The following is an 18193-nucleotide window of genomic DNA, read 5'->3' as shown; positions in this document are numbered from 1 at the left end:
CTGAACTCTCTTCCTGTATAAGCCACAGTGAGTTTACTTAGAGTCAATGATATGAAACAAATTGAAGAGAAAAAATTAAGTCTAACGATAGAGTTTACTTATCATCACTATTGTCTATTGGAATTTAGCATCACCATCACTGCTTCACTATAAAAACCCATTAGAGTTTCCCAAACATTCCATCCACTGAAACCTACTGCTATACGATCACAATAATGGGGTTCTTATGTTCTCTTACTTTCTCCATACAGTTTCTTCTTCTCTTCTCATCTTCCCTCTTCACAAACTGTTTTACTTTGAATCATTCAACTACAACTCATCATCATGAGTGCCATCAACATGAAAGCAATGCCTTGCTCAGCTTTAAAAAAAGCTTCATCATAAGTAAGTCTGCTTCTTACAATCCTTCCAGTTATCCTAAAACTCTTTCTTGGAGTCCTTCCACAGATTGCTGCTCCTGGGATGGCATTCAATGCGATGAGCTCACGGGTCATGTCATTTCCATTGATCTTAGTAGCAGTCTGCTCTATGGTTCCATGGATCCCAATAGCACCCTTTTCTCACTTGTGCATCTTCAAAGCCTTGATCTTTCAGACAATGATTTCAATCACTCGCAAATTCCAGCAAGGATAGGCGCCTTGTCACAACTGAGGCATTTGAATCTTTCTCAATTTGGTGAAACCACATTGTCAGGTGAAGTCCCAACTCAAATTTCCCATTTGTCCAACTTGTTGTCCCTTGATCTTCGCAGCTATATTGAACAGTTTGATTATCCATTAATCAACCGTTTACAACTCAAGGAATCCACTCTGCGAAACTTAATTCAAAACTCAACAAGACTAGAACAACTTCGTCTTAATTTTGTCACCATTTCATCACCATTACCTCACACACTCACGAACCTTACATCTCTGCAAAAACTCTCTTTTCGCCAATGTGAACTATATGGTGAGTTTCCTATTGGAATATTCTCTCTTGCAAACTTAACATCTTTGAATTTTGAAAGAAACCAAAATTTGCAGGGCACATTACCTGCATCCATTGGAAACCTGACCAATTTAGCTTCCTTGGCTCTTGGAGATAATAGCTTTCATGGTGAAATCCCGCAGTCTTTTTTTAGACTCGAAAATCTTGTAACTTTAGATCTAAGTTCTAATTTTTTCGAAGGCCGCCTAGCACTTGACATGTTTTTGAAGCTAAGGATGCTTGAGGATCTTCACTTGTCTCTCAACAAATTGTCCTTGTTCTCACAAAACAGGGATGTCAATGTCACAATCCTTCCTCCAATTCAAGAGTTAGGATTGAGTAGGTGCAATTTAGCTGGGGAAGTTCCAACTTGGATAATGAATCTAACCACTTTAAGTTACTTGGATCTTTCTCAAAATAATCTTCAAGGTGAAATTCCATATTTCTTCTTCAAGTTAGAGAATCTTACAGGTCTTGATCTAGGTGCTAATATGTTGGAAGGACAGATTGAGCTTGGCATGCTTTCACAGCTCCAAAAGCTTACTTATCTTGGTTTAGGCAGAGGCAACAAATTGTCTTTTGTTGAAGGGAAGAACACTACCAACGTAACATTTCCTCCTCAAATTCAATCATTGGATTTAGGGTCATGTAACTTAGTTCATTTTCCCAATTTTATACAGCACTTGCAAGAGTTGACTAATCTTCACATAACACAGAATAGCATAAAGACTATACCGAGTTGGATATGGAATAAAACAACTCTTCAGGGTTTGGAGATTTTCAACAATCTATTGATAGGAGAAATATCCCCCTTGATATGCAATCTACAATCCCTTATATATCTTGATTTATCTTTCAACTACTTAATTGGGATGATTCCATCATGTTTGGGAAGCTTTAGTCAATCTCTTCAATATTTGTCGCTCGCAGGAAACAAACTGATTGGCAATATTCCTCAAACTTATGAGAAAGGAAATGCCCTTCAGTGGATTGATTTTAGTTCTAACAAGTTGTATGGTCAATTACCAAGAGCACTTGTCAATTGCAGAATGCTAGAGTCTCTTGATGTGAGACATAACCATTTCAATGACTCATTTCCTTTCTGGTTAGGATCTCTTCCTAAGTTAAAGGCTGTTTCTTTACGTGATAATCAATTTCACGGAGCTATAATGTGTCCATTGAAATACAGATTTCCTCAGCTTCGAATCATTGATCTTTCTCACAATGGTTTTTCAACAAAATTAACATCAGAAATAATCATGTGCTTCAAATCGATGATCATATCCGACAAAAGACAACTGGATTTCAAGGACTTGATTCCTAGTAAGAATATGTTCATAGATATTGATTTGTCTACATTTTCAATGTCCAACAAAGGAGTTGTCATGGATTATCTTGGGAGTCAATACCTTCATCATATGGTAGCCATTGATCTTTCAAGTAACAAAATTTATGGTGAGATTCCGGATATCATGGGAAGTTTGAATAGGCTTGTTGTGCTCAATTTGTCCAATAACATGTTTACTGGCAGCATCCCATCTTCCTTCGGAAAGCTTTCAAATCTTGAAGTGTTGGACCTTTCTCTCAATAGCCTGTCAGGAAATATTCCTCAACAACTCACAGGGCTAACCTTCTTGGATTTCTTCAATGTGTCTTTCAACAATCTCTCAGGTCCAATCCCAGAAAATGGACAACTTTCCACATTTGATAATAATTCATTTGAAGGAAACAAGGATTTGTGCGGGATTCAATTGTTGAAGAAATGTGAAGATCCTCCTAAGCATCCATTGCAAAAACCTGATGGTGATCAAGATTCTGAGTCAGGATCTTTCCTTGAATTGTATTGGATGGTAATTGTAATTGGATATGGGGGTGGCCTTGTTGCTGGGTTAGCACTGGGAAATGCTTTCGCTGTAGATGTTTTTAGGTTGCTGCAAAAGATCTTTTAAGTCACAAGTCTAGGTGTTGGTCTTTTCATGTGTGTAATCTTATATTATTTTTATTTTTGTGCTTGCATTTAAAATTATTGTGTTTCTCTTATGTAAGAGTCAGCTATATGTAAACCCAAATAAAATTAGGCAAGATAAAAAGATAAATATAGTATGTGATATATCTATTTTGTTTTTTGTTTTTTGTTTTTTTTTTTGAAATAAGAAAAGTCATACTTTGTATTCTATGATATAAAAAAGATTATAAGTTGATCAATTGAGCCAACAATAATAACAAAAATCAGGTTTTTCAATAAAACTAAAATTACATTCGACATCGAAATCGTAAATGTGTGAGAAGGAAAAAAAATATTAATATAGAAATATAGTAAACAAAAATCTTTTTATAAAAAATGTTGCTAACAAAAACAGGAAATTTCTTATGCTTTTCTTTCTTTTTTTTTTCCAAGATGAAAAGTCAACAACACCATAGAAGAAAGAAAAAGCAATAATGATCAATCTCTCTTTTTTATAGTAAGAGAACTAATTTTTTTCATAGGAATTGAAGGATAATAGAAAATAAAATTACAACACCCCCTGTAAATAGGGACAATAACCTTGTAGAGAACATAGAAGTTTCGGGTATTATTTAGTGTATAAATACTAAATAGAATTATAGATATGTGTATGGACCAATAAGGCATATCTCAATAATAATAGAATAACTAAGTGTTTACTTTATGGTTCTGTTGTTTATCTTCTCCTCAAAAGAGCGTTGAACTCTTCTTATATGATATCAAGAGCAAGGTTCAATCATGGCCTTAGCAATTAATTTCGGGAATTCAAAGAATTCTCTCTTCTCAATTCTAGACAAGTTAGATGAATCTAACTTTGTTATTTGGAAGCAACATGCTTTGTTCGTAATCAGTGGACAAAATCTCTTAGGTAGCATTTGGTGGAAAGATAGAGACGGAAAGACTGAGACTGAGAGACAGAGACTAAGAGACAGGGATTAAAATAAATCTCAGTATTCTGTTTGGTGCAAAATAGGAGATAGAAATTGAAACAAGAATGAAACTCTAATTTAATTTACACAAAGGGTAAAATTGGAATTAATTAATTAATTGAAATGAAAGTATTTTAGGTATAAAATGTTATTAAAGTTTCAGTTTCCATTTCTAAAAATTTCAGTCCCCTGTGTCCCTACTTTTTGGAAGTACTGAAATACTGAAATTTTAGAGACAGAGACAGAAATTTTAGTACCAGTCTCTGAACTAACAAACACGATACTGAGTCTCAGTCTCTCAGTCTCTAGTCTCTGTGTCAGTACCTCAAAACAAACGCTACCTTAAAGATTATATCATTAAAGGTAAAACTCCATCTCAGTTTGATTCTGAAATTTTGAAAGCTGCTGGTACTGTCTCTTCAAAATACACAAAATAGATGTTACAAGATTACAATTTTAGCTCTTGGATTCTTGCTTCGGTGGATTCATCATTCAAGAATTGAGTTGCACATTGTGCATCAGCATTAGAAATCTGGTAGACTCTTCAATTGCATTTTGCTGAAATCACAAAATCCAAGATCAAGCAATTAAAGAATCAACTTAAGCGGTGAAGAAAAAGAATCTTGAAATTACAGAATACCTTTTTCAGATAAAAAAATTGGTAGACTCTTCAATTGCTATTGGATATCAGATTACTAATGAGGATTACATTGAAGCTATTTGCAAAGGGATTCCTGAAGATTATTCAAGCTGCATCACCTTTGTTCAAGCAAAACCTGAACTATTTAGCATAGGAGAAGTCAAAAATCGGCTATTCTCTCATGAGGATACTCTTGAGAATTTTCGATCAATATCTCTCTCTTTGGTTCAAGCCAATTTTGCTCAGAATTTTTCATCCACACAAAGAAGTTATGCTAGAGGATTTGGTGGAAGAAGAGGAGGCAATCATGGAGAGGTGGAAGAAGTTCTTGGCAACTCAACAAAAGGCAAATCTGTCAAGTCTGTAATAGACCAGGTCACATTGCTATAAATTGCTATTTTTGATTTGATCATAGCTATCAAGGCTCTCTTCAATCATGCCAACCACCTCCACCCTCTACATCTTTTCATCAACCACAAACCTTTCTTGCTACACCATCAATGAATTCAGACTCAGGTGCAAGCTATTTATCATCTCACAAATGACAGCTTTAATCTGGTATTGAGAACTCTCTTATTGATTCACTTATTTGTATAAATTACTATTTTTTAAATAAAATATATTTTGGATAATATGGTTCATATGGTCTCATGTGGATTATAAAAATATTGTCTAGTCACTGAGTTGCAAATTCATTCCGTTTTTCTAAAAATATTTTTCAAGAATGAATATTCGAACATGAGACTTTCTATTCAAGAATAATGATCTGCAATGGATACCTAGTTCTTCTCGAGTTCCTAGATGTTATATCCAACCATATTGATCTATTTTATGCTTTTGTTAAAAATAATATGTAACTATTCATTTTAGTAATTGTAAATTTATTAAAAATATTTGTAACTTTTTTATTCAATTTATATTTAAACTTGTTAGATTTGTTAGGAGACAATTTTTCTGAATGCCAGTCATGACTCATTTTGGGTTGTGACACTCCTTTTCAAAAGCTGTTTTATCACTCCCATTTATTAAAAAAAGTTTAATTAAGTTGTTTATCCAAACACAAAATAACCTATTTATGAGCTGTTTTAAATATAAGTCCTTATATTTTAAGTTCTTTTTTCAAAATAGTTTAACTAAGTTGTTTATTCAAATTGTGCCTAAATCCTTTTCATGATGTTAAAAATATTAAAATCAAAAGAATAAAATATATGCAGCCAAAAATCTAATTAGGTTTTTAACTATCAATTTCTTTAATTTGCGAAAAAATATTCAATTAATTCTGATATTTTTATATTAAAAATTATTAAATTATAAAATTAAAAATAGTATAAAAATTTAATTAAAAAAATAAAAATATAAAAATCTAATTATAAATTTAATAAAAAAAAATAAGAACTAACATAATTAAACCTTTATTCTAAAATACTGTTCTTACGATGTATCTTGTGTCACTTCTATTCTTAATATATAAGAGTAGATACACAAGTTTACCCTCATTACTTTGAAGCTATTTCTCTTAAAGCCATGTCAGCCACATTGCTTACTTGGCAAAATGTTAGAATCAACCAATTAAATCTTGCCAAATCAACTCTTATTTAAAAAAAAAAAAATACAAAACAAAACTAAAAAACACAATAAAAACCAACAACTTAACTTTTTTCAAATCAATCCTTATTTCTAAAACAACAAAAACACAAATTAACATTTACCCAAAAAAACCCCTTACCTTTCTCATACTTCTAGAAACCCTCTTCCTCTTCGCACCTCTCTGTACCATCCTATGAGCCATTGTTTTTTCCTACCTACATCCTCTTCCGGTCCCATGAGCCATTGTTTTTTCCTCTAAACAAATTGTCCATCGCGATATCCATCTTCGGTGGAGCCGCATTGCATAAATTGCAGAAACCAGGCTAAACTCCACTCCTCCTGTTGCGGTTTCCTGCCGGAGCTCGATTTTGGATCTCAGGCCAACGTCACCATTCTTCCCAGGTATTTTCCTAAAGATTTTTAAATGTCTTTTACTCTTCTCATTCTATTGTTATAAATAATATTTTAATTGTGAAATCATTGCAAGTAGTACAGGTTTATGTATTCCTCTTTTTTTAACAGTTCTGTCCAACAGTCACAACTAAAATTAATGTGCATTTAAAATTATTCCACAATCTACATTTATGTGTTCCTCTTTTCAAATTGTTATTCCACATGTGCAATATTGCTTCCACAATTTACTTGGAATGGATTATCATTCTTTGACCATGTCTTATTCTCTTTGTTGTAGAAGAATTTGCACTGGTAATGACAGACTGGAAGAGTTTATACCCAAAATTGCTAGATTAAGGAGGCGGAGAGCAATCCTTTCAAAAAAAAAAAAAAAGACAAGATATGTGCCTCCAACATATAATTCTGCAACTTGGTTTGTTTAACATAATTTTTATTGCACTTTTCTTATTTTATTGTAAGTTGATTCATAAGGCGTTTTTGATGCCTATTTTAAAAATGTAGAAACACAATTATTTGAAACACTATCTATCTAATTCAGACAAGCAAGAATGAGGAAAAAGTAATAACTCCGGTCAAAGATAAGTGCCAATTTAGCTTCCAGTTCAGGTTAGTACAAAAGAGTCTTATAACATATTTTGTAACACCTAACTATTAAAATGTCACGCTTCCGGCTGCGCCACTCTAATAGCTCGAGTATTACGACGACTTTTTAAATATTTAATAGTAAAACATGAGCCTGTTTAAAACTTAAAAACCGAATATTCAAAACTTCTATCCATCCATTATAGTACTGTTTACACTACTTACAAATAATACATAAATATATATACATCATACCAATATGCAAACTTCACATATCAAAACTCCTATCCCTCTTGCAAAAACTGCTAGAAATAAAGGCGAGGGAGAGACAAAAACTAAGATAATACAAAATAATGACGAATAAACAGAAAATGAATATAACTCTTCTAAAGCTCCGTCGCCCATATCCTGAAAAGGGAAAAACCTGTAGGGGAGTGAGAACATCGTCCTCGAAAAGGTTCTCACTATAGGGTTACAGAATTGTTATAGTAAGACATGAGAATAAAACCGTTTATTAAGGTACAGTGATTAATAACCGCCTTATGCTTCTTTTCAAAACCAAAGATTTAATATTCAAAATCCGAAATTCTTTCTAAAAGGGAAAGCTGTTAATTTCTCATAAATCTAAAAGCCGTAATTTAAATATAAAAAATAATTCAATAATTATAAAATTAGGTAAAATTCTAATTAATTATCAAAACTTGATTTAATTTTTTATTTAATTAGCTTTAATAAAATAATTTTTGAAAATAGAATTTCTAATGAATAAATGAATTGAAATTAATTCATAATAAGATTTATTTAAAAATTCTGGGTCTTACATCCTATCCACCTTATAAAAATTTTCATCCTCGAAAATTGATACAAAATAAAAGAGATTTTCATATTACTTCACTCTTGAACTTATTTAAAGAAATGGCAACAAGTCCTCAATATATATATATATAATTTCAAATACCAGGATTTTCATATGGCATAAAAATATAAAGGATATAAGTATGAGGTGAAACAGAAGTTACAAGACAGGTTTGATGTACAAGATGATATGTTTCAAACATGTAATGGTAAAGCAATGCGGGAAAAGGTTATAACACAAGCTGGGGTTAAAATGATGTGCTTAACGTCCACATACTGATCTTATATCAACTTTAGATATTCAATTATTCAAACTTCAACATAATTTATCTCCATCATTCTTAACCGTACTTCATTGAGCAACTCATCCGAAGGTTCTCAACTTTGTTAAACACTTTGCAATCCTTACTATTGGTTATAAGTCCCACATCAACAAAACTCTTTCACGTAAAACAAGGTTTCACAACTCCCTGTGATGTCGTACACTTATGAGTTTCACCTTTTGCATTCACCAAACGTGTCCTAAAGGACTAATGTGTCGTTTACTAAGTCTAATGGTCGCACAAAATGCCAAAACTAATCTCGAGTATACTTAGAAGGATAGTGACCATAGAAAAGGAAGAAAAATGACAAGGACCGTGTTCGCGAGAATTTGAAAGAATTGTTGAAATCACAAGTAGACAAGGATGAACAAGTAATAAAGAGTGCTGGAAAGAGAGTCAACTAATATCTTTAAGGGTAACTCTTGAATCGAAGAAATTTGATAAGACCAATAAAATGAAAAACAATGCAGTATTTTGAAACGAATTCAAGCTGAATTACAGAAGTGTAAAATTATAAAAGGTTAACCAGAGTCAATGATGACGCTCACAAGGTTTAAAATTTTATGATTAAGAACACCTAATACATTTAAATATAAAGACTGAAAAACTTAAGGAAAATCACCTCAAGTTCTAAAAGAAAAGATATGTAACTCGCATTTTGCAAAAGGATGTCAAACATATATTAAATCTGCAATATGGTCAAAAGAAAATTTAATTGCATTTCGTCCAAACAGTTTCCAAGTAAAAGACAGAATATGAGGTTTTTTTTTTTTTAATGGGAATCAATTGTGTTAAAGCCAAAATATTGTCTCACCATTCTCGAAGGACATATAGGTACTAAATCAAATAATGTCGTGCAATGAAATCGCGGCAAAGTCGGAAGGAGTCAAATTTTGTTAGAAAAGGAGAATCTGGGGCAACGTTTTAAATTACACAAACTTTCAAAGTTCATATTCAAACTCCATTTAGAAAAGAAATTCCGAGGTAAAATTTGCTTATAAGTCACTAAAGGAAATAAGTGATGCGTTGTAAACAAACAGGTCTCCGCTAAATAAGGAAACTTTTCAAAACTTCATTTAAAATAGCACATGCCAATTTTAAAAATAATTTTGTCAAATTTAAAGAATAGCTATGGATGCATTTAAGCGAAAAAAACTTGATTTAAAATTTCTTAAGGGAATCCAAAATTTTCTTTTATTTTATTTTTTTTTTTAAAATTCACACCAAAACTTCAAGAATACACTTGAAATCGTCATCATCTAGGGACATTCAAGAATATTAAGATGTACTGAAAAAGAAATCAAGTTATACGAGGAAGAATCCTAAATCAAGGGAGTTCAAATAAGATTCACGAGGCATGAGACATCAAACAAGCTTTCAATCGATTCAAAAGAATACAAAACTTGTAAGGAAAGATAACTCAATCAATAGTGAATTTTTGAGAAAGAACCTCTGACTAAACAAAGAAAAATAAGAGGACAAACGATGCACTTGATGGAAACGAATTTGAGTTGACTCGATGAGTAAGAGATTCACAAGAAAAGGAAAACTAAGACTATTGGTGATGTTCACAAAAGTAAGACAGTAGTTAAAAACATAATCAAATTTGACATTCACAAAAATGAAAAGCTTAAGGGAATTGGTCCGTTTATAAGAAGAAAGACATGAGTCCGACATTTTCAAAAGAACAACAATTACATAGACAATGTGTTATACTAAACCAAATTCAAATTAAAAATAAATTAGATGAAGTTTATTAAACGAAATTCAATTGAAAAAAAAGCAAAAATCTTTCTTTGAAAAAAAACATCTAAATACATAATCAAATAATGATATTTGTAGAAATTGTAATATAGTTGTTAGAAAATCAAGTTGTATTTCTAAAGTAAGTACATTTTCATAAACCAGTAAAAGAACTGATGAGGTATTGGGAGTAAATAGTTTTTAAATTGTATAAAGAATTTCAAAGTTTCATATAGAGAAAGCTATATTGAATCAAAAACAATTTTATAAAGGCTTCAAGAATAATGGTTGTAAATATAGTCAAGTAAGAAAAAAAATTAAATCACAACTTTAAAAAAATTCGGAATAGGAACTTAAAAAGGTACACTGCATCAAAACAAGTTTAAAGTTGTATCAAAGAATACATGAACCAAGAAGAAGAGTTTAAACAAAGGAGGTAGATAAACCCAGGATTTCAAACAGACATATGTAGATAAGAATCAAACGAGAAAGCATATGAACAGAAGAATGGGGTTGCGAAAACATCAATTCACTTTTCCGAAAGAAATAGCAGTTGAGGATTCCAAGGTAAATTTATGAGAGAACAAGTCACATGACATTCACAAAGTTCAGAACACCTAACCGAGTAACTTCGAAAATTAGTTTCTAACGTCCCCAAAACCCGCGACTCGCGTTATCTGACTCGCATATCGTCTATGATAACCCATTAGTGCTTCCATATAAATAATTTACTAGTGTTAAGCCGGCGAAACTTAACACCAGGAATTATTCAATGCAAGACTAATAGCATTAATCAATAGACCGTCATGTGCATAAGCTCTAATTCTCGTTATCTGAACGAGACCTATTACATGACAGACGCTCAGAGTATGTAATTGAAGCATAGTCGGTCCATTCTTCAGGCTCTACAGGAAGGACCACTCTGATACCATATTGTAACACCTAACTATTAAAATGTCACGCTTCCGGCTGCGCCACTCTAATAGCTCGAGTATTACGACGACTTTTTAAATATTTAATAGTAAAACATGAGCCTGTTTAAAACTTAAAAACCGAATATTCAAAACTTCTATCCATCCATTATAGTACTGTTTACACTACTTACAAATAATACATAAATATATATACATCATACCAATATGCAAACTTCACATATCAAAACTCCTATCCCTCTTGCAAAAACTGCTAGAAATAAAGGCGAGGAAAAGACAAAAACTAAGATAATACAAAATAATGACGAATAAACAGAAAATGAATATAACTCTTCTAAAGCTCCGTCGCCCATATCCTGAAAAGGGAAAAATCTGTAGGGGAGTGAGAACATCGTCCTCGAAAGGGTTCTCACTATAGGGTTACAGAATTGTTATAGTAAGACATGAGAATAAAACCGTTTATTAAGGTACAGTGATTAATAACCGCCTTATGCTTCTTTTCAAAACCAAAGATTTAATATTCAAAATCCGAAATTCTTTCTAAAAGGGAAAGTTGTTAATTTCTCATAAATCTAAAAGCCTTTTTTTTTTTTAAAGTTTTTCCTAGACAGAATGAATGACCAAACTGTTCCAAGCATAGGCTCATTAAGTCTATGCTGAACCAGTTTAGTTTTTCATACCTTTCTAACCCAAAGCACAAACCAAACACAGCTTTCAGCCATCTCATAATCAATCACGGCTCTAGGCCCAAGCGGCGTGCTTCTCTGCTCCCTCAACTCCACACTCTCTCTCTCCCTCGGATCTCCCTCCTGACAGCACAGCGGCGGCGACGGTGGCAGTGATGCCCACCGACGCCGTCTCTCTCTCTTCCCCCTTCTGCTCTCCCTCTTTTTCTTTCCCGTTTTCTCCTTTTTCTTTCTGCTGTTTCTTTCTTTCTCTCTGCCTGCTGCATATGTGTTTGGGGAAAGGGGGGGAATAGGGTGAGTGCTGAGTGGCGGTGAGTGTGGGTAAGGATTAGGGTAAAATTAAGGTTAGGGTTTGTGTATGAAATTGGGGATTTTGGGATTAATTTGGATTTGGTTAATTTTAATCAAATTAGGGTATAGAATGTTAATTTAAAATCTAATTTAATCCTCAAAATTATTTTAAAATATTATTTGTTGTATTAAAATACCAATTGATTTGAAATCAAATTCTTTAATTGAATTTATAAGATAATAAGATTTATTTTCTTTATTCCTAAAACTTAAAGTATTAAATCATAGAAATATCAATTATTTGAATTAAATCACATAAAAATTCTTGTCATTCCATAGTTACTAATTTTGTAATTTAAATATAGAAAATAATTCAATAATTATAAAATTAGGTAAAATTCTAATTAATTATCAAAACCTGATTTAATTAACTTTAATAAAATAATTTCTGAAAATAAAATTTCTAATGAATAAATGAATTGAAATTAATTCATAATAAGATTTATTTAAAAATTCTGGATCTTACATATTCTGTTTTGTTTTTTGTATTGATTTTTGGTACGAATAGAAAAAAATTCTTTTGTAATTGTTTACGAATCATTACGTAGAATTTAAATAAAATATTTTGTATTATATTTAAAATCATAAAAATCGGTGAAAAAAGGATAATTTTTGGGTAAAAAAATCACATGAATATTAATTTTGCAATCTGTAGGAAAATATGGATATCTTTCCAATTTTATTGTGTAATAAGATTGTCCAATCCATTAGTTAAATCAAATTGTTGAGAAAGAAATTGAGAAGCCTATTTGTATCTTTAATACTTCATGGGATAATTTAAAAAAAAAATTACTTCAATAATAATTTTACAACCTTTGAAGAGAAAGTTATGTCTTAGATTAAGAAGTATTGTCAATTCAGCTTTCACTTTAGGTGAGTACAAATTATTTTATAACATGTTTTATTCTAATTGTTGCTACTCATAGTTAATTAATAGAAAAAAATCCGTATAATTTGTTGTAATTATTTGCTATGTAGGATGAAAATGAAAATTTTTGCATCTATCTATCTATCTATCTATCTATCTATCTATCTATCTATCTATCTATCTAAAAGCTGATACCAACTCTCTCCACAAATTTGAGCCATCTTTTCTTTGCTAATGATGTCACATCAGCAATTCTAATGACTTGCCAAAAGATAAAAATCAACCAATTACTATTTAGTAAAATATTTTAAAAAAATTAAAACAAAAAACTCTTATTTATTATTATTCAATTGAAACATCAAGTACTAATTAAATGCAATAAACATACATTAAAAGTGTCATAATAATAATAGTTATAAAAAATTTCAGTTACAAATATTCAAATTTTACAACTTATACATATTAAGACTCTTACTACTCTTCATTTCTTAATCTCTCATACTAATTGTCAAAAATTCCTTAAATTTAATATAATACCCACAATGAGTTTAAGCTGTCTTTTCTTTGCTAATGATGCCACATCAGCAATTCTAATGACTTGGCAAAAGATGAAAATCAACCAATCACTATTTAGTAAAATGTTTTAAAAAAATTAAAACGAAAAACTCTTATATATTATTATTCAATTGAAACATCAAGTATTAATTAAATGCAATAAACATGCATACATTAAAAGTGTCATAATAATAATAATTATAAAAAATTTCAGTTACAAATATTCAAATTCTACAACTTATACATATTGACACTCTTACTACTCTTCATTTCTTAATCTCTCATACTAATTGTCAAAAATTCTTTAAATTTAATATAATATTTTTATATATTTTTCATTCTCATTTATTTATTTTTTAATTATTTACAAACAAAAAAACTACAAGAAAAGATAAAGTGTAGCCATTAATGTAAATCGAAAAAATGAAAAAAAAATAAAAATGCAGTTTTGTATAATTCTAATATAAATAACCTATGTCTTTTTTAAAAATAAATAAATTCAAAATCTATTTATAATATGTTCTCTAAAATATTTTTAATATAACATTTATTAAAATATACTATATAGTATAAATAATCTAACTCTCCGCGCATTGCGCGGTTCTCATTCTAGTTTCCCATAAAGTTGGTGGTCATGGCCTATATGTTGCCGGATACGTGATTATTCACCTTTGATTTCTTCATGAGAAAAGGACAATTTAGTCCCTGACCTTTTAAGCCTCAGACATTTTCGTCCTTGAGCATTGGAAAATACATTTAAATCCCTAACGTTCCTGAAAATAAGACCGATCAGTCCCTCCGTCCATGAGCCACCCTCAAAGCGGACGGAAAATACTGAGCTGGCTCCCCCTATGCTTACCTGGCTCAACGGTGTTCTCCCGTGGCATGTTAGTGGGATGGATGTTTTGAAAACGGGACACATAAGTCCCTCTCACTCAAGTAAAATGACTACATTGCCCTTAAACCATAATTCTATCCTCACCGCCTCTCTCCTCTTCACCTGCGTAGCCCCCAACCCTCCTCTCCTCACCCTTTCTGCCTTCTCAACTATACACACACAAAACAAATGTATTCACACACATGGAAGAGAGATCCGAGAAGGGAGATGCGTCGCCGGTAGGGTGTGGGCCGCCGTCACGCCATCGTCAAGCTGGAGGGAGGAGCCGTCGCCGCCATGCCTCACCGTCGATCTCCTCTTCACCTGCGCAGCCCCCAACCCTCCTCTCCTCACTCTTTCTGCCTTCTCAACCATAATAAAAGAAGAAGGGATTTTGGCTTTATAAATGAAACCAAACAAAAGAAGCCAATAATCTCAAGGGGAAAAAATTTTCTGGCCACAATGATCTTATTCCCGGTTAAATAAAAATTAAGCTTTTTTATTGCCGTGTTTTCTTAGCCTTCCAACCATGCATCAAACAATTTAGTCTTCAAAAAGAACCGAAGAAACAAGAAGAATTTTTAATACATAAATATGTCGAGAAAAGCAAGAAATTCGGTGGAGCAATTGAATTAAATTGTGAGAAGATGAAGGGAAGGGGTAACCGGCACAAGTCTTCTCTTTCATGAGCTTGTAGATGAGAACGGAGATTCCAAGGGAGTGGAAAGCTTTAGCGGCAACAAAAAGGTTGTCATGATCGTTAACGATGAAGCGGAGAAACACGAGCGCCGCCATGCCCGAAACGACGGTGAGAAAAGCCTTTACCTTCGGAGGCTGCCGCCGCACCCATGTGGTGACGACGTGGATCGACTTTTTCGGAGGCCTCATTCCTCTTCTGAGTCTCAGAGAGATGCAAAGAGTTTTCAACTTTTTTCCTTCTAAAATCTGAATTAGGGCGTAATTTGAGATTTATGCACTTCAACGGTTCAACTCTTCCTGCGCAGGTGAAGAGGAGATCGACGGTGAGGCGTGGCGGCGACGGCTCCTCCCTCCAGCTTGACGATGGCGTGACGGCGGCCCACACCCTACCAGCGATGCATCTCCCTTCTCGGATCTCTCTTCCATGTGTGTGAATGCATTTGTTTTGTGTGTGTATGGTTGAGAAGGCAGAAAGAGTGAGGAGAGGAGGGTTGGGGGCTGCGCAGGTGAAGAGGAGAGAGGCGGTGAGGATAGAATTATGGTTAAGGGCAATGTAGTCATTTTACTTGAGTGAGAGGGACTTATGTGTCCCGTTTTCAAAACCTCCATCCCACTAACGTGCTACGTGGGAACGCCGTTGAGCCAGGTAAGCATAGGGGGAGCCAGCTCAGCATTTTCCGTCCGCTCTGAGGGTGGCTCATGGACGGAGGGACTGATCGGTCTTATTTTTAGGAACGTCAGGGATTTAAATGTATTTTCCAATGCTCAGAAACGAAAATGTCTGAGGTTTAAAAGGTCAGGGACTAAATTATCCTTTTCTCTTTCTTCATTCTATTCTTTTGATTATTAACAAGTAGTCAAGTATCATTAATAAAACCGAGCAAATCTTTTATTTAGCTCCAATAGCATCAAGAATTCCTTGTTCATTATTACATGCCATGCTTACTTGTATAGTTTATGTTATTAGTATTTATGACATTATTACAAGTTTTACATCTATTAAAAATAAAGTCTCTATAGAATTTATAGTCTCTATAGAATTTATAATTGTGAAGCATCTCTTGCACCACGAATTTAGTTTTGGAGTTGAAAAAACTAAAAAGTAAAAGGATGAAAATCAAAACACTACTGTTAGCAAAAAGAAGGATACAAATTAAATGAATTATTTAAAAAAAAAGGAATAAATAAATAGACCTCAAAGCAATTTGTCAATTATATCTATCTAATCAAACAGAATAACATAAGTTTTTTGTTGCTTAAGTTATAATTGAAATAAATTTCATAGAAAGATTATTTAATTTAATTTAATTTAATTTCTTTCTAATCACATGTCAACCCTGCTATTTAATGATTTTTGGTTGTAAATTAAGTGTAAAAAAATTATAATTTTGTTGGCAATAATATTAAACATGCTACTACTATAACAACAAAGTCTTGTCCACTAGATGGAGTCGGCTATATGGATCAAATGACGTTATTGAGCTCTATCATGTATCATGTTTACAGAGAGACTGTTTACATATAGATCTCATTTGACCACCTCATAAATAATCTTTCTAGGTCATCCTCTACCTTTCACCCCTTATCCATCTTCCATCTCACTCACCTTCCTGATTGGGTGCTTTGTCAGTCTTCTTCTCACATGTCCAAACCACCTGAGATGCAATTCTACTATCTTTTCCACAATAGGTGTTACTCCAACTATCTCTCTTATATCTTTGTTCCTTATTCTATCCAATGTATCTGTATGACCACTTATCCATCTCAACATCTTTGTCTCTGCCACACTTAATTTATGTTCATGCTCTCCTTTGGCCGCCCAATATTCTGTACTATAAAGCATAACCAGTCTGATAGTAGTACGATAGAATTTACCTTTAAATTTTAAAGTCACTTTTTTGTCATATATGAAACCATACGCACTCCACCTTTTGACCAACCTGCTTGGATCCTATGATTTACATCTTGTTCAATCTCTCTATTATACTGTATAATGGATCCAAAATACTTAAAACTTTTAACTTTTCGTAGGATGTTTTCTCCAATCTTCACATCTATATTAGGGTTTTCCCTTCAGCGGCCAAATTTACATTCTATATATTCCGTCTTGTTACGGCTTATACGCAGACCATACACTTCTAGAGCCTCTCTCTATAAATCCAACTTCTTATTTAGATCTTCCATTGACTCTCTCATAAGGACGATATCATCGGCAAAAAGCATGCAGCATGGTACATGCTCTTCGATATACTCTGTGAGTACTTCCAAGACTAATGTAAAAAGGTATAGACTTAAAGACGATCCTTTGTGTAATCCTATACCGATAGAAAATTCCTCTGTCACACCACCTTGAGTCTTCACACTAGTTGTAACCCCATCATACATGTTTTTAATTGCACGAATATATGTGATCCTTACTCTTTTCCTTTCCAAAACCTTCCATAAGACTTCTCTTGACACCCTATCGTACGCTTTTTCTAAATTAATAAACACCATATATATATAGATCCCTTTTATTACTAGGATACCGCTCCATCATGTGCATCTTAACAGTATGTAGTTTCAGTGGTGGATCTGCCTGGTATAAAGTAAAATTGATTCTCTGTTACTTGTATCTCTTGTCTCAACCTCCGTTCTATCATCTTTTTCCATAACTTCATGGTATGACTCATGAGTTTAATTTTTCTATAATTTTTGCAACTTTGTATATCCCCTTTATTCTTGTAAATAGGTACCAATGTGCTCTTTCTTCACTAATTCGACATTTTCATTAAATATGCTACTGATTTTGGATATTACTAGATTTTAACCCACGCAATACGTGGAGAATTTGAATTATAAATTTTACATAATGTTTTTTATTAGATTTTATAAATTTGTGTAAATGAAATAGTATATATTTTTATGAAGAATTTAATCGAATAATTGTAATAAATAATATAGTTGTGTATTTTTTTATGTAATCATGCATTAATACATTTGAAATTGTCAAAGATTAAAATGTATTAAGTAGTAAATTTAAAAAAGTTTCTCAATATGCCAATGAGTAATAGCTCAAATGGCATAGTCTCTCCATACTCAATCAAGAGGTTGCGATTTTGAGTCTCCTATCTTTGGTAAAAAAAAAAAAGTTTCTCAATATAGTTTTCTACTTCATTTTTTTTTTTGCTTTTGGTATCTT

General features: G+C 32.5%; 1 long non-coding RNA gene and 1 pseudogene across 1 annotated transcript; both read left to right on the top strand.

The window, feature by feature from the left end:
- The window catches only part of LOC107637258, a 30221-nt pseudogene continuing 12028 nt past the window's right edge, over positions 1–18193 (top strand).
- LOC110271333 lies at positions 7656–11626 on the top strand. Its single transcript, XR_002361954.1, has 3 exons — positions 7656–7756; positions 10243–10252; positions 11574–11626. It is a non-coding gene; the product is annotated as an uncharacterized LOC110271333 (long non-coding RNA).

Source organism: Arachis ipaensis, chromosome B04 (assembly GCF_000816755.2).
Source record: "Arachis ipaensis cultivar K30076 chromosome B04, Araip1.1, whole genome shotgun sequence".
Taxonomy (NCBI): domain Eukaryota; kingdom Viridiplantae; phylum Streptophyta; class Magnoliopsida; order Fabales; family Fabaceae; genus Arachis; species Arachis ipaensis.
This window is presented reverse-complemented; position numbering and strand designations above follow the sequence as displayed.